Genomic DNA, 26,641 nt, shown 5'->3' on the forward strand with positions numbered 1-26,641 from the left:
CAGATAATGAGTGGGTGCCCCTCGGGTCAAGAGACACTGCGAGATTTTAATCACCAAGTTTACACAAACACAGTGTGCGGGCTGTCACAAGACACTGTGTGGAACGTCTGCCACAACGTCCAGACAGGCAAAAAAGTTTGGGTCCCCTTTGGTGACCGCCCCAGTCATTACAGATGATCTAAACACATGGGCACAAGGCAAGCGTGTGGGACCCTCAGCTGACCACATCCAGCCAGACACCGTGTGAGCGGCCCTGGGGTCACCAGGTCCAGTGACTCAGTGTGGGGACCCCTGAGGTAGCCAGGTCCAGCTGCACAGAAGAAGTGGCCCTAAGCTGGTCATATCCAACCAGGTACATTGAATGGTGTCTCCAGTAGCTAGGTCCAGCCAGACATACTGCATGGGTACCTATGGTCACATTGCACGGTAAACAGGACTACAGAGGTCACAGTACTTGGTGTGCGGGGCCCCGGCAAACCTGTGTGTGGGGCTCACCAGTTACCCCATTCAGCCATTGCGCAGACCCTAGACATGCAGATGCCAGCCTCTGCGCGTGGGTCCCTCTGGTCTTCAAACACAGTATGTGGGGCCCCATTGGTTACAATAATCGGTGTGTGGGGCCCCGGCTGATCATAAAAGAGTAGACCATTCCGGTCACAATACAAAGTGCGCTGGGCACAGTAGTCATAAAACATGGTGTACAGGGCCCCTCGGTAAACAAGTCCCTGCCAGACAGTGGGTGGGGCCTGCCAGTCTCTGGAGAGACCCTACCAAGCAGATGCCGGACCTTCCGACTGCAAAACACAGTGTGCTGGCCTCTATGGTCACTACATGTATGAGGTGCCCACCGATCCTAATACACATTGCGGGCCCCAGCAGGTCACCATACAAGGTATGCGGGCCGGCTACTTGCCACGCACAGCATGCGGGGCCCCGCTTGACACAATATTCAGGGCAGCCTCCCCTGGTCACAATCCACAGTGTGCGGGCCCCTGGTCACAATACATGGTGTGCTGGGCCACATTGGTCTTAAATCTGATCACTCAGCCCCTCCCATCACATGACCGTGTGGGGTGGGACTCTCGGGTCACAGGCCATGTTATAAACATGCAAGCACTGAACACGGCAAGATACGAGCACTTTACAAACCTCAATGTCGAGTTTTATTAAAAAAAGGAACATGCTGTGATAATCACAAGCCCCCTTTGTTGGAACAGCCCGGAACGAGCAGCCGCACAGCAGCAAGGGGAATAGCCGTAATGGGTTTAATATGTGTCTATCTGCAGTCTTTAAACAATATTGGCTCTCTCCACACGTGCTGATTCCACGTCTTAGTGGGGCCCTGCATTTACATAAATATAATATGTGTGCGTTTATCCAACATGAGCGTCCTTTAAAGGCGTCTTCAATGCACTCTAAATTAGTCCCATAGTCTGGGGGGAAAACCTAACGTACATGCAACAGCATATGCTTAAATATTACCTGGCTGCCGCGCTAAAATGTGTATTCGGAACACACTGTATTTCTAACTGTTCGAGCACGGTGCTTTTAGCAGAAACGTTTTCGAAAGGGAAACTGCTGCAAATACTACATTTCTGTTTTTTAAAGCACTACAGGCAGCCCCTGCTTTTTCTAGCAATCAAAAGAACGCTTTTCTCTGTAGCTTGCAGTAAGTCTTTTTACGGCCGCCCCTCCCCCAAATTAAAAACTCATTTAAAAATTTGGGGCAAGATGGCCGCGGGCGAGTTGTGCTGAGAGGTCGCACATCTCCCTCTCTCCAGCATAAGCCGATCTACAGGACTTATATGCTGCGAATGGCTAGATGGATGGTCTTAACTGGTGTAAGACAACCTTAGAAGAATATACCTGGTTGATAAAGCGACTAGCTGACTACAAGTGGATCTGTACCCAAGTGAAGTGGTCGCGGTGGCTAACGGGGGTGAAGAACGGACGTCTGGGCTCGTTTTTTGAGATGTCCCTCCGAAGCACCAAACCTGATAAAAAAAGGAAGCATCGGATCAGACGGCGACAGCTATGAAAAAAACAGTTCCAGGTACCCCAAGTGCAGACCCTGGCATGGGCAAAATCGGGAAATCGACAGGGGCGGCCTGGAAGAATCCGGCACCCCCACCCCCCGCTGCCAGAAGGAGGATGGAGCTGCGGGAGAAGTCGGTAGTGACAGCGGGAAGCGCAGCCTCGAAATCAGCTGAAAATCGCGCTCAGAAAGGGGCCAGAGCTGAGACCGCCACGAAGGGAGCTGAAACTCAGAAAGTCAAGGATTCAATTATGCGGCAGCCTACCTTAAACGAAGTTTTCTCAGCGAAAGCCTCCGAGCAGATCGAAGACGCGAAGAATCAGCAGGCACAGCAGGAAGGTAGCGAGAGCGTCCTCGAGGACGCAGCGCTGAAAGCCGTGAGCTCGGTTGCTAGGCGACACTCGAGTCTCGAGCAAGGCGCAGAGAGCAGCCAGACGCCCAAGCAGCCGCCTAGCGAAGGTAATGTCCAAGCTACAGCCCCCGAGGGGGTGCCAGAAGTACGGATTGAAGTTTTGGAGGAGGGTACGGGTGACCCTAGTGCTGAATTGAAAGAACTGGGAGAGGGTGGCAGCAACCTGGCGCCAGGCAGGAAAGAACAGGGAAATAACGACATGCTAGAAGCGCTATTATCAGTGGAAGAGGAGATGAACTTGGAAAAGCGCACGCTACAGTCGAACAGCACAGAGTTGAGCAGAGATAGCCTCAGCACTAAAGAAGGGGGTGAATGTGTCTCCATGGAGGGTGAGTGCTTTTTTTCTGTGAACGAAGGCACAGAGACAGAGTCAGAGCCAGAATCAATAGTGTCAGAGAGCCCAGAGGAGGAGGAAGAGGAAGGCTCAGGCTCCGGGTCAGATACTTCAGGAAAGGACTCCACACAAAGGAAAAAAATCCCTAGACTAAGAAGACGGGGCACTGGGTCCCCCTTTCAAACTGAAAGACGTTTGGAGTGGGACTATTCAGCCACCTCGCAGGAATACCAGGATGATGGAGGAACAGGAGCAACAGGCGGGGCCGCCCATAGCGATTCCTTTGGGATTCTATTCTCCACACTGAAACAAATGCAGGCTGAGGCGAGGGCCGATAGCCGTAGAGCAAGACAGGATACTAAGAAAATTCAAGGGTCTCTTAGGAAAATCAATAAACAGCATAAGGCAATAGTAGACAGAGTGACGGAAGTGGAAGAACGCACCGAGAAGCTAGAGGATGATGTCAGGGCATGGCAATCCTTTAAAACCGAGCATGAGAAAATGACGGAAGATCTACGATGGAAAATGGAAGACTTTGAGAACAGGCAGAGACGTAATAATGTCAGAATTTTGGGTGTGGCTGAAGGGCTGGAAGGACAGGACACAAGACAATTTGTTGTGGATTTGTTAAAGGGGGCCTTTCCAGAATCCCAGTGGCAGTGGGAGAGGGAGGTCCAGAGGGCGCACCGGTTCCCGTTCACTATAAGGAAAGGGCAGACCAGTGGAGCAAGAGAGGTATTACCCAGGGCAATTCTAGTCAACATTGGAAATTATTTGCTAAGACAGGAGCTCATAGATAAAGCAAGGCCCAAAAAAAAACGCTCGTTCAAAGACGTTACCTTTTTTACAAGACCTGATTTCTGCCACACGACGGTAGAGCGCAGATGGAGACTGAGGCAGATGATAGCTCCATTCCAGGCACTAGGGGCAGAAGCATACCTTCTCTACCCCTCTAGGCTTAAAGTGGTGTCAAAAGTCAAGTCTGGATGTTTGATACAGAGATTAAAGCCCAGCATTTCTTGGAACAACTGAAGGATAAGAAAGTAGAGTAGAGAAAGGGGTTGAGGGGTCGATGAAATTGATTATGCATGGTTACTAATTATATAAAAGACAGTCCACAAGGGGGAAAATTGAAGATTCGAGTTTAAGCTAAAGCAGCATAGCGCGAGGATAGTAGGAATAAGCTGGTGGGGGAGGCGACGAGGAGAACTCAAAACGGTCACATATAGGTCAGTAGACCTATTTGCCTGTAAAGGGGTGGGAGGGAGGAGGGGGGGAGATAAAGGGGGGGGAGGGAGGGAAGGATTGGGGAGGGTAGAGGGGGGGAAAAAAGAGGCACGAAGGTTGGAAGTTTCAAATTTGGCACAGCACACCGGGACAGGAGGAGATATGATGAAATACTTGTATGAAATACAAACTGGGCAAGATATACATAGTAAACAGTTAAGCAAAGACACAGAGGTACTCACTGGGAATGGTAATGAAACTAAACTCCAATGTCATGTAGGATAGGTTCAATAAATGTGTGTGGGTTGAATGATATAAATAAAAGACATAGAGTAGCTGCACTGTTAAATACTTTAAAACTAGATCTGGTTTGCTTGCAAGAAACACACATAGAAGGCAAAAATGCATCTCTTATGGAACAGCTGGGGTTTGCGGTGTTGGCAAAAACTAATCAGGGGACAAAGACTAGAGGGGTGGTAGTGATGGGCAGAAAGAAGGATACGGAGGTAAAAAGGAAAAAAAAAGATCAATATGGAAGATGGGTAATGTTGGAGCTTGCATTTAAAGGGGAGATAATAACGTTGGTTTCAGTGTATGGGTCTACTGATGACGATCCGGATATTTTTCAATATCTGGATGTAGAATTAGCACAATGGCAGGAACCAATCATATGTTGTGGTGATTTTAACTTACACGATCCAGGTAGCTCGTTTACACAACTAGGGTTTCAGTACCAAGGTAGAAAGAAAAAAACCTATAAAGCCCTGTCAGATATGGTGATAAACAATGCATTGATGGACCCATGGATAAAATGGCATCCACATTTGGATGGAAGTACCTTCTTTTCAGCCCCACACCAGGTTTTAGTTAGGCTTGATTACTTCCTTATTTCAAATAGCTTGGCAACAGGGTCTGAAATAGAAAAACACCCACGTATCATATCAGATCACAGCCCACTTGTACTAACAATTAAATTAGGGCAATTCCAAAGAAAAGAGTCACACTGGACCTTCGAAAGAGCTTTGCTCCAGGATCTTGAATATAGAACGGCCATGAAAAACTGGATGACGAGCTTCTGGGAGATAAATCGGAATACCGCACCCCCAGGCATAGTATGGGATACATTTAAGGCGGGAGTAAGGGGGGAGACAATGAGCTATGTCTTCTCGAGACAAAAAAGGGAAAAACTAAAAATAGAAGAAATGAATAGAAATATCTCGAGAGTAGAGGGCGAACTAGAGCTGGCTATTAGGCATCAATCCCCACTAGACCAGATACTATTAAAAGGTATAGCACTAAAGGCAGAGGCTGCTGAGGGGATTGCTAAAAGGACAGTAGAGAAATATCTGGCAAGAAAAGAGAGCGTCTATGAACTTAGCGAACGGGTCGGGCACATTTTGGCTGTTCGAACAAGGCAGAGAGGGGCCACACTAGATATTAGGGAAATCAAAGACGCACAAGGGAATATGGTTCATGAACCAGATCAGATAAGAGAGGTATTTAGGCATTACTACTCAGGCCTTTACGATACGGGTGATGCAGCAGGATCAGAGGAGGTAGAAAGATATCTGAGCGATATACCACCTCCAGAGCTATCAATGGAGGATAAGGCTCACCTTGAGGAAGTTATCCGTCCCGAGGAGTTTGGGGTAGCATTAGGAGATCTCCCGGCGGGGAAAGCCGCTGGCCCAGATCAGATACCCTTGGAGTTTTACAAAATATTTAAAGAAACTCTAGAGGGGGATATGTTTAATTTAATGCTGCAGGCACAGAAAGGAGAGTCGATACCGGAATCATGGGGAGGAGCAGTCATCATTGTAATTGCAAAGAAAGGAAAATCTACGATTAACACAGGCTCGTATCGGCCAGTTACTCTGATGAACTCAGATGTAAAAATTTATTCAAAAATACTGGCCAAAAGGTTATCAAGGGTGATAGAAAGTATGGTCTGCCCCTCCCAGCATGGCTTTATTCCAGGGAAAGGCTCAACACAACACATAAGGCAGGTTATAACAATGCTAGATGCAGCAAATACCCTAAGAGACCCTATGGCCGCGTTATTCCTAGATGCTGAAAAGGCATTTGATAGGGTCTCCTGGGAGTATCTATGGTCAGTTATGAGGTGGAGTGGAATAGGCGACAGTTTCATAAAGGCCATGCAAACTCTCTACATGAATCCGTCAGCCAAGATAAATGTTAATAGAGGGTATTCTGAAGAAGTCATAATAAAGAGAGGAACAAGACAGGGCTGCCCCTCATCTCCCTTGCTATTTGCCCTATATCTGGACCCCTATTTGCGTAGGTTAGAGCGTAATCCGGATATTCCGGCAATGAATTTAATTAGCAGCAATGTTAAAACACTGGCGTATGCAGACGACGTAGCCATATTAACACCTGACCCCGGAGCGGCCATCGAGAAGGTCGAGGAGGAAGCACAGCGGTTTGGGCTGATTTCAGGGTATAGCCTGAATAAAAGTAAATCCCAGATTGTGGTGAACAGCTTCGCCACTTGTAATGATAATAGAGTTGTTAACTCAGCAATATACTTGGGGGTAGCAATAACTGCAAATTTAGATCTGGTGGTGGGGAACAATATGACTCCGTTAATTGCACAAGTAAAAGTGGATTTGGAAAGAATGAATAACTTGCATTTGTCACTGGTGGGGTGTACAAACGTCATAAAAATGTTAATCTTGCCTACGTTTCTCTACCTTTTGAGATCAATTCCCTTATTTTTGGAGGCTACTTGGTTTAATACTCTGGAGGCAATTTGCAATAAGCTTATTTGGGCCCACGGCAAGACACGTAGAGCCTACAGATTTATGACTTTACCTAGGGAGAGGGGGGGATGGGGCGCTCCGGATTTCAGATTGTATTATATGGCTGCGGCGCTCCAATACATGCAGGGATTAATTGGTGGTAATGACAGCGACCTGAGGATCGAATGCTTTTCTACAAAAATATATACAACGGTAGCAGGGGAGGAAGCGGGGAACTGTTTACTAAACTGTATAAATTATGGATATTTTAAAAGAACGAGATTCAAGACACTATTGGCTGCTGTTAAAATATGGAATGCATTTTTGAAAAAGTGTAAATTGGAGAGATACAATCGATATGTAAGACTGTACAAAAATAAGTCATTCCCCTTGGAGATATTTGGGGATCAAATTATGCTGAATTGGGCAGAAAAGGGGATTGTACAAATTGGTGATGTGTTGGGCTCGGAGGGTATGATACAATTTGAGGATTTACGAAAGAAATTTGATTTGTGCAATAGAGACTTTTTTAAGTACCTCCAGATTAGAAGCTTTCTAGGTGGCAAACAAGGAGGACCAGGAGGTTTCAATAAGAATGAAATCTTGGAAAAAATAAGATTAGCAGGGGACCGCTCGATCCGTTCAATTTACGCGAGTTTGATAAAAGGAAAACCTAATGATTTAGAAAAATACAGCAATAAATGGGAGGCAAAATTACAGGGAGAAAGTGGATGGTTTCAGGAGTCACTGGACCTAGGCCGGTCAATACTGTGTGCATCCTCCCTCCAATCCCAACACTACAAAACGATCTATTCACTCTATATTACTCCTGCCAGGATAGCACAATGGGGAGGCACTGAGGGAACGCTCTGTTCGAGATGTAATGCCGCCGAGGCAGATAGCATACACATATTCGCTACATGTCCACAACTCCACACGCTTCTCAGAGATATCGAAAGGTTTATGGACAACACATTAGGGATTCGGATAAAGCTTACCCCGACCTGGATTTTACTAGGAGTAGGCAGGGTTAATGATGGGATGCAGCAGGAATTCATTTTTGTCGCGATGGCGGTTTACAGATTAATGATAGCCAGGGCTTGGTTAGATAAGAACCCACCAACGCTGCAGTGTTGGGTGGCCAACCTATTAACATCTTACAACATAGAGAAAAATATCTATGCCCGTAAAGGAAAAAGAGGGAGATTGATGGGACTGAAGATTTGGGATCCTATCCTAAGATGGAAGGAGGGAATAGGTTGACCAAATAATTTGCTTGGTTTTGTTTTGATTAAACACAGGCATCAAAAATGACGAAACACAAGGAATGGATTTCCTGGATATAGTATATCTTTGCTTTATATCTGATATAAGATATTGATTGAATATGGAACAATGTAAAATGTACAATGTATAACGTATAATGTATAATGTATAATGTATAATGTACAAAGTGTGACTAATTTTTGAAAAAAAAATAAAAAAAAATCTGTTCCTTAAGTTAAACAAGGGGCCTGCGACATGCTGCTAAGTGCACGGCGGGGATACTCACCGCCCCACCGGTCGCCCATGTCCGCACATGCAAGCAGAACTAACATGCAAGCGCCCCATTCTGCGAGACGGATATACTTACAAACTCCCCTTGCCGCCATGCTCATACTCAACGCGCCGCCTGCAGCCGACATCAACAGACCACGAAATGCAGCCACAAAGAAGAAAGAGAAACAAGCGCTCGCCATGTCTGCAAGCCCCGTCCTTTTGCGATTGGGGGGTGTGTTTTTCTTTCTCCCCTCTTCTCCATTGGCTGGAATGTAAACAACGGGCGTGTTTTCGACTTGTTGTTTACATTCCAGCCAATGGAAAGAGGAGAGAAAGCAACGAAAAAAACACGCCCCCCAATCCAAAAAAGACGGGGCTTCGAGCGAGAGAATGACGTCACTGAGACCTCTTTTTCAATGGCTGGCCGCCGTTTAGGAGGCCAGCCAAGGGAAAAGAGGGGCGGGGTTTCCCTTCACTACTCAGAGTCATTAATTCTCGTCAGCGAGACTGCGCATGTGTGCAGCCTATGCTAGCCGAGACCTAAAAAGGTATATTTTGATGCAATATTCCGCACACTTTCTATGATAAATGGATCAAAAATACAATTCTGATAAGCATTTACAAAGGAAAGATAATAGAAAATAATCCATAGAATTTCTGATTTCCATTGCACAGCACTGGGGCACAAGTTTAAGCGCCTGTGACTGCCCATAAAGGAATGTTTACATTTCAACAAGTGGGTCGCAGTGAGTGTTTATGCAAGAGTGTGTTTTCTAGAAAGTGCATGTGTGCAATTAATATACTCCTCTAGGACTCCTGGGTGGGAAGCCATAATATCGCACTAGCAATGCCCCCCACGCAGGTTGGCCAGGGCTAGCGGAAGGGCCCGATTGTTGGTGGCATGAGGGCCAGGGAGGCCGAGTCATGGGGGGAGGTGGGGAAGACAGCGAGCCCCCCTGCACCCTCCTCCCCGGGTTATTGTGGGGGGACACGCATGTTGAACGTGGGGAGCGGGGCAGAGTGGGATCAGGCCTGTCTAGGGCGCCTCCACCCAGGTACGGGGTGGCGGGGCTTGGCCCCGGGGGAAGAGCGCTAACTAGGTAAATTTGAATTGGTATGCGCGGGAGGTGGCACGCTCACCCGCAGCGTGGCCAGCAGGTTGCCTTTGCTTGCCACTGCCATCATGCAGCACGGTGGCTGTTCCACGGGTTTAAGTGCCTGTAGGTGCTGCATATGACCCGGCCCTTGGGTCCAATTTAAATCTGTGCCGTCTCCCCCCCGCTTCTGACCCCGGCATGGGGGGGTCATCTTGAATGCCAGCTCAACCCGCTCCTGCCCGCGGGTGCCAATTTGTAGGCCGGCTCCTCCTGCATCTGTCCTCGGCCGCGGGGGCCATGTTTCACCGGACACGGTGTCGCCTTCCAGCTGGTGGGCCCCTGTGGGATTTCGTGTGGGGAATCGAACAGATTCACTGACAACGGGGTCTTGGGTAAAGCCGGTTTTATTATTTTATACAGCCGCCTCTTCTGGACCGGCACTCGATAATAAGGGAGGGGGTTTTCAGCGTCCTCCGTTAAGTCTTTTGCCACTCCGAGCTGCCGATGCTCCCGATGTCGTCTGGGAGGTGTAGGACGGTCTTCCGCCGTTTTCAAATGAGGGCCGGAGTACAGCAGCAGAAAAGAAAGAAACCAGTGTTAGCCTGGTGAACTGTAGGCGTTTGATTGGGGAAGGGAGTGAGGATTCACACGAGCCGACTAACTACCCCGGTACAGGTGGTGAGGGGGGGGTTTGTGCACGGGATGTCGAGAGCTTCATTAGGGTGGTTTGACCCACTTACGTCCCGCCCAACCCGTGAAGCGTGACCGTACCTGCTCTAGCCACACTTCCCGGGAAGTGTGTGTGAGAAGTTGGCCTGGTATATGATGCTCACTAGTTCTAGTGATCACCTTGTACCATGCCAAGCAACCCTTATGGTGGAGGTTGTAAAGTCAACCTTATAGACAAGCTATCCTAGGGGTAGCATGGACTAAGCAGTCTTAGGCTAAACTCTGTAAAGGCATGTGAAGCAAGCTGTTTTACCATACACAATCCCCTTGAATACCAAATGAAAGGACACCACACAGATATATATTGAATATATATATATATATTTATTTCTACAAATATCCCCTATACTCTTTTTGAGCACAGAAGCATAAGCGTTAAAACAAAACACAGTTTAAATATACAAAAGTTGCACGAATATGGATGAGCCCTAGGGGCCACCTAAACCATATACTAAAATAGTGGTATAAGAACCACTATGGGGAAAGTGAAGAGGCCTAGGGCCTGGGGAATCGCTGGAGCTGCTCGGGACTAGCAGTGATGAAGTCGGGAAAGGCCAGCGGGACTCGGGTGCAGTGCGGAAAGCGCACGCATGCACCAATGCAATGTCTATGGTACGTAAAAGTTACAAAGTTAGTGTTTTAGGAACCTTCCGATGAACCTACAAGGACAAAACTTTAGACACAGGCACTAGAGGTGTATACCAGTGTGGGAACACCGGCGTTGCTGAGTTACCTCACCCACAGGAAGCGGGTGCACAGGTGCGAAGTAGTGTCGGGTTTCGTCACGCAGGTCGATGGTGCTTGGAGCTGAAGATGCTGCAGGCGGGTCGTCGAGAAGAGTTCCGGTGGATCCAAGGGTGGATCTGAAGAGGTGAAGACCTGAAAGCAGAGGGGACAATGTTCAAAGTCATTAGCCAGTGACTACCGTGGAACCAGGAAGGAACCAGGCAATGTCGGGTGCAAACAGGCGATGAGGTGAAGATTGTCTCTGCAGCCACGTGGACACGAAGAGGTCAAGGACGTCCAGGAGTCGATCACGAGCTGTCCCACGTAGGCTCTCGCTAATGGTGGTGTCGGCAACTTGATTGGAGCAAACAGGCCTTGGCTAAAGCAAGCCACGCAGGAATCGATTCAAGCTTCTCACTCGGACCAGCAAGGTCAGAGCGGGTGCTCCTTTTCAGGGGAGCAAGGGCCAGTCTGGAGCAACCAGACCAGCAGTGTAAATCGTAGTTTTCGTCGCCAAGATGGCCGCTAGCCACGTGGCAAGTGGCCGGGATGGCGCGTCAAGTGGCAAAGTGCAAAAGGGCCCCACTCAGATCGTGGAGATGCTGGGGGGCTGATCTTCAATGCAAATGCTGCTCGAGGTTAGGGCTTCTCAAACCCCAAAGCACAGCATCGAGGGTGCCTCGGGTGCTGCGCAGTCAGCTTCTCGGTGGTCTTTCAAGAGGTCCGGTCCCACGTCTCTTGGTGCCTCCACGGGTCTCTTCTTTTCAGGGACTGTGGATCGGGCTGTGAGATGTCTGGGAGTCTGGGTCTTGTCAGGCTCTGGGCTCGGGCTCCGGCGGGAGACAGCGGCAAAGCAGATGTCGAGTTGCTGGTTGGTGCCTGTATTCACAGGGTGGTCACTCCTTGGCCACAAGGGAGATTCTCTTCAGTCTTCTGTGCAGCAGAATGTCGAAGTCCAGTTTTCTCTTATTTCAAGTCGAGTTCAGGATGATCTGAAGTCTCAGGACACAGCTCCTACTCTTATTCCAATTCTAGGGGCCGGATCACCTGCTAGGTCCCTCCTCTGGGTGGGACCAGGAAGGGGGGTGGTTACACCCCCTTTCCTTTGTCCAGCTTCGCGCCAGGACTGGGGCTGGAAAGCCCCAGCACCGGTTTGAACTGGCAAATGCACGGGGACACCTTGTGTGCCCTAGGCATGTCTGATTCTATTCAGCCCTGTCCTACCCAATACACAAAATCCTGCCTGGGGTGGTGCTAGCACCTCCCAAGGCAGGAAACCCTTTGTCCAAGCTGCCCTCGCTGGAAGGACTCCCAGCAGCGGGAGGTCAGACTTGTGTCTGTGGTGGCAGCATCCATTTTGTGATGTTGAGGCTCTGTTTAACTTTAACTGGGGTTCAGGTTATGTACATGTCCCTATAGAAGGGTGAATGCTACCCCCGTCGCCAGAACTGGCGAGGGGGTAGTATTCCAATTCGTATGACACTTCACTCGACATGTTTTGATAAAGCCAAACCAAAGATAGCATTTAACCGCGAGGATTATAATGCTCTTAAGAGTATATGGTATGGCAGTATCATGAAACAGCTAAAGGACATGGTTCCGAAAGCTGCAGACAGGCTCAACTCATGCCAGAGCACCATCTCACATATTTCCAAGCACTCTGCCTCCAGGATTGATGAGGCCTTCCATAGGAGTGGCTGATAGGAACATATGTGTCCATTTTAGGTTAGGTATAGGCATACTACACCTAAGTAAGGGGTGGTTACACCGATTTACCCCAGCTGAGTGATCAGCCAGTTGTGTCAAATATGGAGGCCCGGCCAGGGGTGGCACAATACGTGCTGCAGCCCCTGGTAGGCCTTGGAAGCACCTATGCCCTGGGTACCTGGGTACACTGTTACAGGGGCCAATAAGGGGAACGAGTTCCAATTTCGTAATGCACCTAAAGTGCATTGGCAATAATTTAGAGAGAGAACAGCAGGCTGTGGGTCTGATTATCAGGCCCACAGCCACATTAAGTCATAAACCAGTGAAGCAAAAAGCAAAAATTTGGGGTGACCATAGGATAGCAGACCCTACTCTCCTACAGTGTGGCTGGGCGATGCTCCTTCCCGTTGGCCTCCTGGCTTGTCGCTGCAGTCTCGGTCCCTTCTCTGTTCTCCTCCGCTGTTCTGGGCTCCTCGGTCGTCACTTTCTGCCTCCTTCGACTTTTGCTCCTCCTCTCTCGCCTCCTCCGTCCTCCGCTCTTCCTCTCTCGATCTCCACTCCGCTCCGTCCTCCCGCCGCCACTCTCCTTCTCCGCCTCTGGGTGTAACACACACCTGTGGGATATCTGGGCTGGGTTTTACTTGCCATAGGTGGGCGGGTTCAGGGTCCGGCTTTGCCCTATTAAAGAAACACGGGTCCTCGGTATTCTGCAAGGGGTTGTACACGATGTCCGTCGTTTTCCAGGAGTCGGTGTGCTGTTCGGAAAGAGGGGACATAGTAACAGGTAAGCCTGGAGGGCCCGAGTCCGGGTCCCCCTCGTCACACCCCTCCCCCCTATGATTCTCCCGTTCGGGGAGAGGATAACGGGATAGGTAGTCTGCGTTGGCATTGTCCTTCCCCTTTCTGTGGCGGACTTGAAACCTGAATGGCTGTAGGGCCAGGAACCATCTCATGACCCTGGGGTTGTTTGAGATGTTGCGGCTCATCCATAAGAGAGGGGCGTGGTCGGTATACAGGATAAACAGATGCCCCTCCAGGTAATAGCGCAGCTTGTCTACAGCCCATCGTATGGCGAGACATTCTTTTTCGATTGTTGGATATCTCACTTCCCTGGGGAATAACTTGCGACTGATGTAGAGGATGGGTTGTTCCCCACCTGCCTCTGTGTCCTGGGACAACACGGCTCCTATTCCGAAGTCGGAGGCGTCTGTGTGCAGTATAAAGGGTTTTGTGAAGTCAGGGGATGTAAGGACTGGGCTTGTCGTGATAGCTCTCTTTAAGGTCTGGAAAGCTTTCCACATTGCAGGGGTTGGTCTCTGAAAGTCAGGGTTCTTGGGATGTTTTTTTAAGGTGTCAGTCAATGGGGCTGCTACGTCCGAAAATGAGGGGATGAATCTCCGGTAGTAGCCTACTAGCCCCAAGAAGGCTCTCATTTCTTTCTGGTTTTTGGGAAAAGGGGTGTTGGCAATGGCCCTCACTTTTTCGAGCTGGGGTTCTATGGCTCTGTGCCCTAAAACGTACCCTAAGTACTTGACTTTCTGGAACCCGATTCTTGACTTCTTTGAGTTGATATGAAGTCCGGCTCTGCGAAGTTGTTGTAGGATGATCTGCAGGTGTTGTAGGTGTTCCTCCCATGACGGGCTAAATATGATGATATCGTCGAGGTATGCCGAACTATATCCTTGGTGTTCTCTTAGTACCTCATTCATTAACCTCTGGAAGGTGGCCGGGGCACCGTGTAAGCCGAAGGGGAGTACGTTGAACTCGTAGAGTCCGTCTGGCGTAGCGAAGGCGGTTTTCTTCCGATCCTCTTCCCTTAATGGGACCTGCCAGTACCCTTTTGTCAGATCCAGGGTACTGATATATTTTGACTCTCCTAGTTTCTCTATCAGCTCATCTATCCTGGGTATGGGGTACGCGTCGAATGAAGATACTGCATTCAGCGCCCTGAAATCCATGCAGAACCTGCTGCTTCCGTCCGGTTTGGGCACCATCACTATGGGCGAAGACCATTCACTTCTGGAGGGTCGGATCACTCCTAGCTTTAACATTTCCTTCACTTCTTTGTTTATGGCTTCCCTCTTTGCAGCTGGGATCCTGTATGGTCGTTGCTTAACCGTGACACCTGCAGGGGTCTCTATCCGGTGTTCAGTCAATCGGGTTGTCCCCGGAAGGTTGGAGAATATATGCTCAAAGTGTCGTAGGATCTTCTGTAGCCCCTCTTGCTCGCTCTGGTACAACTCGTCGTTGATCACCAGTTCTCTCAACGTTGTCTCCGGGACATTTCCTGTGGGGGAAGCGAGGTTGGATGACACGGGTGGTGAGCCCAACCACTTCTTCAGAAGGTTTATATGGAAAATCTGGGTTTTCCTCCCGCTCAATTGTAACCGATAGGTTGTCCTCCCTATCGTCTCTATGACTTTGTAGGGGCCTTGCCATTCGTTCTGGAATTTTTTTGTCGGAGAGGGTAGTAACACCAGAGCCCAGTCGCCAATGATGAGTTGTCGCCACTTCTTACCCTTGTCATAGTGTGTCTGCTGCTTTTTTTGACTGGCTTCTAGCTGGGTAAAGGCCAATTCGCGTATCTTCCCCAGTTTGTTCTTCAGGTTTTGGCTGTATTCCAATAGAGATCGTGTTTCCCCTGATGACTCTGCTTCCCATACCTCTTTGGTCATTTCCAGAAGGCTCCGGGGCTGTCTTCCGTAAAGCATCTCAAAAGATGAGCAGCCTAAACTGCTCTGCTTCTGGCCTCGGATCACATATAAAGCCAAAGGTAGTAGTAGGTCCCAGTCACTTCCATTCACGGTTAGCATCTTCTTCAGAACGGATTTCAGGGTCCCGTTATAGCGCTCCACCAGTCCGTCAGTCTGGGGATGGTATATAGACGCCCGTATCTGATGGAGGCCTAGAAGGTGACATACTTCCTTCATGACTCTTGACATGAACGGGGTCCCCTGATCCGTAAGGACTTCTTTAGGAAACCCCACCCTTGAGAATAGTTCCAGGAACTTCTCCGCAATGTTCCTTGAGGTGGGGGCTTTCAGAGGGAACGCTTCCAGGAAGCGAGTGGCATAGTCCACGATCACTAGGGCATATTGATGCCCCCTCCTTGTTTGTGGTAGGGGGCCAATGAGATCCATGCCGACTCTCTCGAAGGGTGTTCCGATTATGGGGAGAGGTTGTAGGGGTACTGCAGGGGGTCTCTGTGTGTTTTTGCGTTGACAAACATCGCACGTCTGACAATGGGTCTTGATGTCTTGATACACTCCCGGCCAATAGAAGCTTCTCAGCACGTTCTGGGTGGTCTTCTCGCTCCCGGTATGGCCCGCCAACAAGTGCGTGTGGGCGTAAAACATGATTTGTTCCCTGAAACAGGTCGGGACTATTAGCTGCAGAGGGTCTTACTGTTTCGCCTGTCTATAGAGGAGGTCATCTTTTATCAGAAAGTGGGGATAACGGGGCTGAGGATTGTTCTGATCAGTGTGGGCTTGTTCCCAGGCGTTGAACAGGTTGGAGTCGTTGGCCTGGGCAAAACGAAAACTCCTGTCTCCCTCCCAGGGGTCAGGGAATGTCAGGGCAGGAAGTGATGAGGTGTTAAGCGACCTACACTTTAGTATCTGTCCCTCAAACATGTCTAGGAAGTGGGGGTTATCGGTCCTTAATATAAGCTTCTCGGGAAGGGCGTCCAACACACCCACCTTCACCACCAGTGTACTCCTACCCTCCAGTTCTATGGGGATATAAGCCACTGGATAACCCTTGACGTCACCGTGCACAGATTTAATATAAACTAGGGCGTCTGGCATTACCTGAAGGGGCCTCACAAAACATCCCTGTATTACAGACTGTTTACATCCCGAGTCCAGGAGTGCCCTGACCTCAGTTCCGTTGACCTTGACACTCACGTGATAGGCACCTCCGAGCTCTGCGGTATACATGACAGCCTTGGGTATATACCCGACCTCCATGGGTTCTTCCTGGTTGCGTTTTTGATGGCACAGGCGAGCGATATGTCCCCAAGCCCCACAGTCGAAGCACTGTGGACCCCGGTATTGGGGAACAACCGGTGTCATCAATCGGGGAACTGGGAGTCCAGGGGGGGGCTCGAGGCCGGCGGTCCGACCTGACAGGAGGTCTAGTCGTTTTCTCAGGTTCACTTGTGTGCAAGCGGGGCTGTGCCCGGACAAACGTGGCTGCCATCTCCATGGCTTGTTTGGTGGACAGGTTGGAGTGCTGTCTCAGCCACCTCTGTGTCCCGTAAGGGACAGCCTCGAGAAACTGCTCCAGATATATTTTATCCATGATCTCCTCTTTCGTGCTGGTCATATGGGTGAGCCATTTATCGGCAGCGGCTTTCAGCCGAAAGAACAAGGTTTTTGGATTGTCCCCTGTTAGCCCTCTTTCTTTGCGAAAGTGTACCCGGTAGGCCTCCGCGTCCAATCCTAGGTGGTCTAGGATGATTTCCTTAATCTGTCCGTATGGGGTCTGTACATTGCCGTTGGCGACCTGGTAGGCCGCCTGTGCCTCTCCGGTCAACAGGGGTGCGAGGAAGAACGGCCATTTCTCCAAGGGCCACCCACATGCCAAAGCCACCCTCTCGAAGTTTGTCAGGAAAGCGTCGGGGTCTTTGCCTGTAATGTACTTTTGCAAGGATATACCAGAGGGGGTGGGAGGTGGACGGCTCTCTCTCACTGGGTTGCTGGCTGGGTCGACTGTCTGTTGCATCCCTTCGAGTCGTGCCACCACTGTGCTCCTGAAGGTGTCTCTGTCTTGCTGGGTGGAGGCGAGCTGCTGCTCCACTGCCCATCCCAATTGTTCCTGGCCTTTGATGAGAGCCTGTAACATTTCTTCCATCTTTGTGTCCTGGATGGCTAGTTCCGTGCCCGCATTCTCCACCACTTGTGGGATTTCGTGTGGGGAATCGAACAGATTCACTGACAATGGGGTCTTGGGTAAAGCCGGTTTTATTATTTTATACAGCCGCCTCTTCTGGACCGGTACTCGATAATAAGGGAGGGGGTTTTCAGCGTCCTCCGTTAAGTCGTTTGCCACTCCGAGCCCCCGATGCTCCCGATGTCGTCTGGGAGGTGTAGGCCGGTCTTCCGCCGTTTTCAAATGAGGGCCGGAGTACAGCAGCAGAAAAGAAAGAAACCAGTGTTAGCCTGGTGAACTGTAGGTGTTTGATTGGGGAAGGGAGTGAGGATTCACACGTGCCGACTAACTACCCCGGTACAGGTGGTGAGGGGGGGGGGGTTTGTGCACGGGATGTCGAGAGCTTCGTTAGGGTGGTTTGACCCACTTACGTCCCGCCCAACCCGTGAAGCGTGACCGTACCTGCTCTAGCCACACTTCCCGGGAAGTGTGGCTGGGCGATGCTCCTTCCCGTTGGCCTCCTGGCTTGTCGCTGCAGTCTCGGTCCCTTCTCTGTTCTCCTCCGCTGTTCTGGGCTCCTCGGTCGTCACCTTCTGCCTCCTTCTACTTTCGCTCCTCCTCTCTCGCCTCCTCCGTCCTCCGCTCGTCCTCTCTCGCCTCGTCCGTCCTCTGCTCTTCCTCTCCCGCCTCCTCCGTCCTCCGCTCTTCCTCTCTCGATCTCCACTCCGCTCCGTCCTCCCGCCGCCACTCTCCTTCTCCGCCTCCGGGTGTAACACACACCTGTGGGATATCTGGGATGGGTTTTACTTGCGATAGGTGGGCGGGTTCAGGGTCCGGCTCCGCCCAATTAAAGAAACACGGGTCCTCGTATTCTGCAAGGGGTTGTACACGATGTCCGTCGTTTTCCAGGAGTCGGTGTGCTGTTCGGAAAGAGGGGACATAGTAACAGGTAAGCCTGGAGGGCCCGAGTCCGGGTCCCCCTCGTCACACCCCTCCCCCCTATGATTCTCCCGTTCGGGGAGAGGATAACGGGATAGGTAGTCTGCGTTGGCATTGTCCTTCCCCTTTCTGTGGCGGACTTGAAACCTGAATGGCTGTAGGGCCAGGAACCATCTCATGACCCTGGGGTTGTAAGCCTGGAGGGCCCGAGTCCGGGTCCCCCTCGTCACAGCCCCGGTTTACATGTGGGTGCAAAAAGCAAGTGCCTAGGCACACATAGGAGAGAGTAAAGTTCATGTAAATAGCAATGTAAAAAAGGCAAAGAGTATCGTCCAGATGGAAGGAAAAAGTCTTGAGGTGGTTTCAAAGTACGGTTAAATCAAGTTGAATCTTTTATTCCTTTTCAAACGTAAAGGCATGTAGAACAAGCCAGCAAACACGTGTTTTGTTGCACAATGGAGTATTGCTCCACAACTTCTTCAGGGCTGGGAATGGATACAATAAATACGAATGACACACATGTTTATCATGTTAAACAAAGGATGTAAAGGGCTTTACAATGTGAGCCCTCTGCATTAATAATTAAAGTAATTGATGGACATGTGGAAACCCAACCAACCTCAGGTGAAACATGCCATTTAGCATAAAAAGGAGTGTTTTCCCCAGAGACATGAATTATGAAGTCCATTCGAATGGGGGATGATGGAACGAATACGAATATTGACATAACAAATGTGCCATGGTGATTAGTGTATAGTGTGGTTAGTGAGTAGATGATCTACACAAAAAAAGAGAGTAGTGGATATCCGAGAATTAATTAGTAGAGATAAAATAATATCTGTAGTAAAGTCTATCGATCTGTGTAATCTGTGACAGAAAAGATTAAAGTGAGCACAAGGTGCGTAAAGATAGAGAAAAGAAATTGTCTCGTAAAATGTAATGAGGGATGGTTAAAGGAAAGGAGAGAAATTCACTAAGGTGAAAATAGCACTGCAAAGACAATAAAACAAACGAGATGTGTTTGGATAAAGACAAGAAAATTCAGAAGAAACAAGAGCAAGTCAGTCCAAACGTGTCCAAAAGGCAGAAAACGGCATGAGAGAGAAAACCTAAAATAACCAGGAGCCTTACCGCTCAGCCGGTGATAATTCCAACCCGGCCGGGCTAATGTGGGTCAGGTGAAGTATTCCGGATAGTCTGATAAAAACAGAAAAGTGATGGAAAATGGAGGTATAAGTAGTGAAGCTTAAGACATTAATCTTTGTCACAATGTTTTTGCGCAAAAAAGGGGGGGTTAGTGGCAAGTGTGGCTTACCAGCGTTGTGAACAAGTGTAAATGATACACTGCTAGTGTTCAATCATGTGAATCTGATCGGTCTGTAGAGAAATGAAAATCAGAAGAAAAACCACTAGTTTTAGCCACTGCTCTAAGAGCCAAAATTTTGATTAGATGCTAGCAACCCAAAAGTTAAAAAAATTCTACCTTGTGCCAGTTGTGTTTCGAAATTTCTGAGTCGTGGCAGAGTCTCCAAAATTCTAGGTCAGTTCGCCTTGTCCATGTTCAAGAGTATTCGGTCTACGAGTACAAGTAAACCACGTTACTGCAGAATAGGCAATTCGGGTTTCTATAACACTGGTTCTACAACACAAACGGTTCAAATCTTATTGAGTAGCCGTAAACGAACGGACTAAACCGGGAAAACCAACTCCTAATCATCTCACCTTATTAAAGTTTTCAAATGCAGCCCCACGACACACCACTCGGTACCAGGTAGCGGACGAGTGAGAGTTTAGACCCGGAAGTGAATGTAACTCAGGTCCCTGAACATGGATTGGCTAAGTATCGCCGCAAACGCTGGAACGCCAACCCTTATCATGTTTAAAGTGTAAAATGTGGAAATTGTAAAAAAAGAAGGGACTAAGTGAGTAACAGTAGTATTGCCATAAAAGAACCTCAGATAACCTGAAAATATATAAAAAAGAAATATTGCCGCCATTTATATTCGTGTTGGTGCCTCATCGGGTAAGCGTCAGTAATAAGAGATGAATTCGGGCATTAAAACTCGGTATGTGTGGGTAAAAGTTTAAGCACCCATACGTTCTCTCTCATGTTTTCGATCATGGTTTAGCGTAGAAAAAGAGAGACGAGAGATAGTTAGGTAAGAGAGCAGTATACTGGTTAAAGACACATCTTTTTGAACCAGTGTGAAAAATAGAATGATATTAGTGCATGCGTGAGCTGCTTAAAGGTTTTTAGTAGGTGATTTTTATCATGAAGGACTAAAAGTAAACATCCGTTGTCTATTAAAAATGCATACAACATATTCATGGTAGAGGTACATGTAAATATCTTCAATTTATAACAAAAATGGGGAAAAAAAGTTATTTGAAGACGGAGTGTATATTATGTATCGTGTACCCTGTATTCAAAATTAAGGGGAAACATGATCTGTATACATTAGTCGTTTTTCCATGATACTATAAGGAGACACAGTTCATATGCATTTATCATAGTACCATGATTGTGTTTGGCTGTTGGTTCATATATCTGCAAAGACAGTAAATGATAAACAGACTCAATCCACTCTTGACAGATAATAAAAGGTACGTAGGTCCTATTGAACATAAGGGGAAGGATCCTGCAAGTAATAAGAAGGACTTGGAAAAAAACACAAGTGATGAGTGTGGGAACCCCACCTCCAGTACATAAGAGTGTTGATCACAGTCTATTTGGTGCTCATGAGTAAGAGAAATAGTTTATGTCATGCTTAAAGTAACTTCAAAAGCTATATCGTCGATTCCGTAATACAAGCTTGTACTATGCTTGGTTGTAGGTTGACCAAAAACTTGTTGGTTGACAGATTAAGCGCAGGAAAAGAGGATAATGGCATGTGGGTACAATGTCTGATCCTATAACATTTGAAAAAAGATACATTTGTAGAAACCATGCGCCCCATGAGTATTTCCCTGCAGCTACCAAGATTTAGACAAAAATAGTAGGTATTAAAAAAGTTGTGAGAGAAAATGGGTCTCATATCAAAGGCGATTTTACTTTGGTTGTACCACGGTCAGAAGTTAATTGCCAAGAAAATATTGCATCTCATGATCAAAGTTGAGGCCTCGTTCAACTGTCCGTAGACGCATTATCCACATCGCCTCTGTTCTTCTCAGTCTTAGCTCCCTATTGCCACCCCGAATGTTGGCATGTGTGACCTCAATGCCAAAAAACAAAACTTTTTTCTCCATTCCTTGTGATGGACAAGTCGCTGCATGTAATGCTACTGGGTATTTTGGATCACATTTGTGTATGGCTCTGATATGTTCCCTTATCCTCTCTTTGAGCGGCCTGATGGTACTGCCGACATAGATCTTGTTGCATAGGCATTTAATAATATAGGTGACAAATTTGGTGGTGCAATTAATATTGCTCTTGATGACGTAATTTCTTCCTGTAAAGTCTGTAAATTGTGTATGGCCATGTTTCGCCCACCTGCTCATACTGCAAAATCCACACTTGTAGAAACCCAGAGTGTGTGGTCTGAGCCCGTTAGTAGTCGTTATCGAGCGTGGTACTGTATGACTCAATCTGTTTTTCAAAGTCCTCCCTTTCCTGAAAGTTATCCGTGGATAGTCACAGATGAATTCCCTGAGTGTTTTGTCAGATTATAAGATGCCCCAATGTCTTTTGAAGCTCTTTCTTAAGGGATTATGTAAATCATTAAATTCTGTGATCATTCTAGTAGGTTGTTTAAGTTGTGGCATACTTGTTCGTGTGATTAGTGTGTCTTTCCTGCGTACCTCAGCAAATCTACATTCAGCTTTATAGAGAGATCTAGGATGGTAGCCTCTCTTTCTGAATCGCGGTTTCATGTGTAAGATGTTTGCTTTAAACTCTGAGTCCTCACTGCAATTCCTTTTAGCTCTGATGGAGCGAGATAGAAAACAGAAATCTGTTTAAACTCGTGAAGTCACACTTCCATAACACAAATAATATTGTTAACGTTTTATGGTGTGTTTTGCTAACACAACCTAGATTAAATTTTACACATGGGGTTGGTAACACGTGTGCTCATAAACGTGCATAAATGTTGCATCTTTTGTTCGTGCAAAAATAATAAACTAATTTGTCGTTTTTGTTTTTGTCATTACTAAACTGTAGCAGATTTAAAAGAAGCATGTGCTTATTTTGCTTTCCTTGTCTATGTGATGTCATTTCTACTATTCTAGGTGCACATAAGGTTTCATGGATTCATGAAGACTGGTAGATATAAAATGCTGCTTATTTGTTGCTTGGTGCTAGGTAACATTAGACTAATTGGATGGGTTAATCAATTAGTAAACGAAGGGTGGATACAGAATAAATGACATTTCTTACATTAATACTTTTCTTGTGTTTGTTTTATACTAGAAAAATAAGTTGCCTGCTTTTGGGCCTAGTTTGCTCGAGTTTGCTAAAAGATGAATTTTACTTCTGCAAGGAGCACAAGATATCCATTTTTGAAAAAAGTGTTCGTCAAAGTCGCATTCACTGAACAAAAGCTGATGTGTTGTCATCATTCTGTCGGACGTGGCCAAGGTCAGAAACCGGTAGAAAAGAACAATTTTGCTAACTTGGCATCCGCGGAAGTGGAATGGAGTCAGTGAGAACAGTTACCTAAAATTGTTGCAAACTAAGGAAGCTTTGGAACACGTACAAGAAAGACAATGGTCCTAAAGAATATGACCTAATGGAAGTTTTGAAATGTGGGTGACATGTCACTTGTCACTCTCGGACCAATAGGACATCGTCGTTTGCAGAAAATTTTCCTTTACTTAGATTAGCTAGCATAGAAAGGTATAAAAAGTCCATGCCCCTGGGGATGGGCTGGCTGCTGCTTTCTGACTTTCCGATGAGGGTGTCGTGCTGCTGGACTTTGCGTGGAGCACGTAAGAATCCTCAAAGAACTTTACTTTATTTCCATTTATTTTAGCTCAGTTAGGGACTTAGGATTTAGAAATGCTAAACTTATATTTTCTTGCCTAAACTATATTTTCTTATGATACTTTTCATACATGCTTGCTTTAATGCTAATAAAATTACATTTATGAAACTATATTTTGAAATATCTACAATTAGTTAATAAAATCTTACTTTTGAAACAAGCTGGTCTTAGTTATTTAGAAGCACAGGTTACTATTAGCTAGATGCCATCGCCATGGTGGTCATTTAAATAGTTAGGTTTGTTCATATGTTGTCATCATCTACCGCGGATGTATATAGATGTGTATAATTTGTAAATAAGGTATATATAGGTTTAATTTGACCACCTGATTCAGTAGGCCAAAATATGTCATATTTGGTTAATGGGTCCATGAGTTAGAGTAGTGTATTATGAAGTAGGTTATAGTGTTGGGTAGCGTTGTTTATGATATATTTCCTATAGGCCGCTGGATCAATTCTTCTGATAGCAGAAATTGATGGTTGCTAAGGGTAACCAAGGTGATATGGTGGTTGCTAAGGGTTGTTAAGGTGTTATGGTATAAAAATAGGATCGATGTTTAACATATGTTGAGTTAGTTTTCGTGCTATACGTGAATTGTACCGGTACAGATTGTGTGATGAGAAGGTAGTCACGCAAGACATCTGATCTGTTTGTGATATCGTCGTGTATCACAAGTGATATCGTCGTGTATCACGTGTTGTGGTCGTGCAACACAGTGTTGTGGTCGTGCAACACAGTTTTAGGGCTAGGTGTGAATCTTGTATAGTGAGGATTATCTAAGAAATTAGAGCAGCATGAGAATAGGGACAAAGCGCCTGTTGTAAAACTCACTGTGATAAGAGTATTGGTTATATTCGAGCTTGAGTGAAGGGTAGGGTAACGTCGGTGCATGATTATCTATAAACAGGTGAGAGTCCTGTAGGGGTACATGTTTTATATCTATAAACAGGTGAGAGTCCTGTACGGATAACGTCGTTATTTTGCTAACGGTGCATGATATCTATAAACAGGTGAGAGTCCTGTACGGGTTTCATGTGTATTTGAATTTAGGGATTTTTCCGTGTGAAAGTGCGAGTTTGTTTTGTAATTTATGTTCAAGTGGAACTTTCGGACAGTCACTTAGTTGTGCGTCCTGAGGAAAATGAGTTCATATTTTACTTGTTAGAAGGGTAGAGTAAGAGTTGCTCTACTGGCAATTGGAAAATATTCTTAATGAGAATAGCGTCGACTATTCCGAAGCGTGAATACTTGAATGCATGCAAACTATCCTAATTTGAGAAACAGTCAGATGAGTCCTTATTGTCATTGTTAAAAAGTTAATTTACATCGAGAAAGCGTTCTCAAAATGGCGCTGTGAAAAGATTTTGTGAAGGAGTGGTAAGCGCTAGGAGTGAGAAGTGAGAGACCGCAGCTGCTGTGTACGTCACAGAGCCGCGCTGGGATTGGGTAACATACGTCACAAGCTGTGCTCTGATTGGTTCGTGAGCCTCTGACGAGCTGTAAGCTGATTGGTTCTTCAGAAAATCTCCATTTTATTGGTTGAGTAAAGAAGTGACGTAGCTCAACTCTCATTGGCTTGTTGGTGTGTTTCGCGCACGGATTGGTTGTTTTGCGGAACATCCCGGAAATATTTTTCGAACGAATTTGGTAATTGAATTTAATTTATAAAAATGAGTTATCATTTTAAACACGTTGAGAAAAAGCCAACGTTGTTTCAGAAATTTAAAATGTTTATTTCGCCTGACAAGAAAATTGAAACGCGAGGTGGTAAATTACTTCATAAGTACAAAACACCTGCAGCGTATATGGAAGGTGAATATGGTTATCATACTGTTCTATGGTTCGATAGCTGGAAACACTTCACCAAGGAGGATGGTGTTTTGGCTTGGCCTGATGATGGTTCATTTAATGTAAAGGTTTTGAGAAATTTGCGAGAGAAAATGAATGCTCTTAAACCCAAGCCGAGACCAACTCAATTTGAGGCTTTAGTTGAATGGGAGGATGAAATGTACCAATTACAAAGGGAAGCAAGTGGAATTAAAAGATCTTCTAAACCTCCAAGTTGGAAGAGAGAGACACATGAAGACAGGATGCGAATGTGGAGACAGGGAAACATGAGTGAGGGACTTTTTGTAATTAGAGAAATGGTTTTAGGTTCTCCTGGTGGAAAAAGAACTGAAAAGAGAAATAGTGCTCCTTTAGAAAGTGAAACCGAAGATGCAGTTTTAGAGGAAATATACACTACAGATAAAAGGAATCAGCCTTTGAGACCTCCTAGGTCATGGTCTACTCCGGTGGTTTCTACAGAAACTTCACCAAGTGCACCTCCAATTAACGAAGCTCCTAAACTTTATCCAAATAATTGTGAAATCGTTGAAACTCCAAAAAGACCAGAATTTGAAAATATCCGTAATGAGGGTAGACATTTTTCAGCGACTCCGAGAACAAGGGAAGCTCCAAAAAATTATGTGAGAGAAACAAGAAACGTTGAGGCTGTTGATTCTTCTGAGTATTTAAGATCAAAAGAAGAATTCATTCGACAAATAACAAAAAGCATGGAAGCTGTGACAGTTCCAGTAACTATTGGTCCTGTTCAGCCTGTTTTTGAACAAATAGAAGCTAATAAGACAGGGTTAACTGTTCCTTTAAATGCAGAAATCCAGAAGGTTGCTGAAAAATTTTACTCAGATATATCTGAAATAAACTCTTCAAGATCGAGAATGCCAGATTTGACTTTTAATGAGGATTTATCTCCAAAAACACCAATGGGTGCAGAATCTGATGCAGAGAGTCCTGAAGTTAGGGTGACTAAACCTAAACTGGATGTTGCAAAATTGAAAGCAAATATTGAGGAATTAATAATTGGTACGATTGGTCCTGACATTTTAAATTATTATCGAGATGATGAACTATTGTTCATTTGCAAAAGTATGCAATGGAAAACAAAAAACAAATATGACCAGTTGGAAGAACTGGCTGCTGAACTTGAAATAGATGTGAGTAAGCAAAAGAATTTTGCAAAACATTACAGATTAGACTTTTCAGAAAGTGACATTGAAAGTTTGAATTCAATGGGAAGAATAATGCACATAAAAGACCTGATTGTTTACATTAAAAAATTGGGAGAACTGAATAAATGGAGAGTAAAATGGACTAAAAAGAAAGAAGATGAGAAACTGGAAAAATTGTCAAAACTATTTCCAATGAGAGAGATTGCAGGTGGAGGATATGTTCATGTCCCATGGTCAAGACAGGACATACTACTGTTCACAAATGATTTTCC

This window comes from Lissotriton helveticus, chromosome 5_1, assembly GCF_964261635.1.
Source record: "Lissotriton helveticus chromosome 5_1, aLisHel1.1, whole genome shotgun sequence".
Taxonomy (NCBI): Eukaryota; Metazoa; Chordata; class Amphibia; order Caudata; family Salamandridae; genus Lissotriton; species Lissotriton helveticus.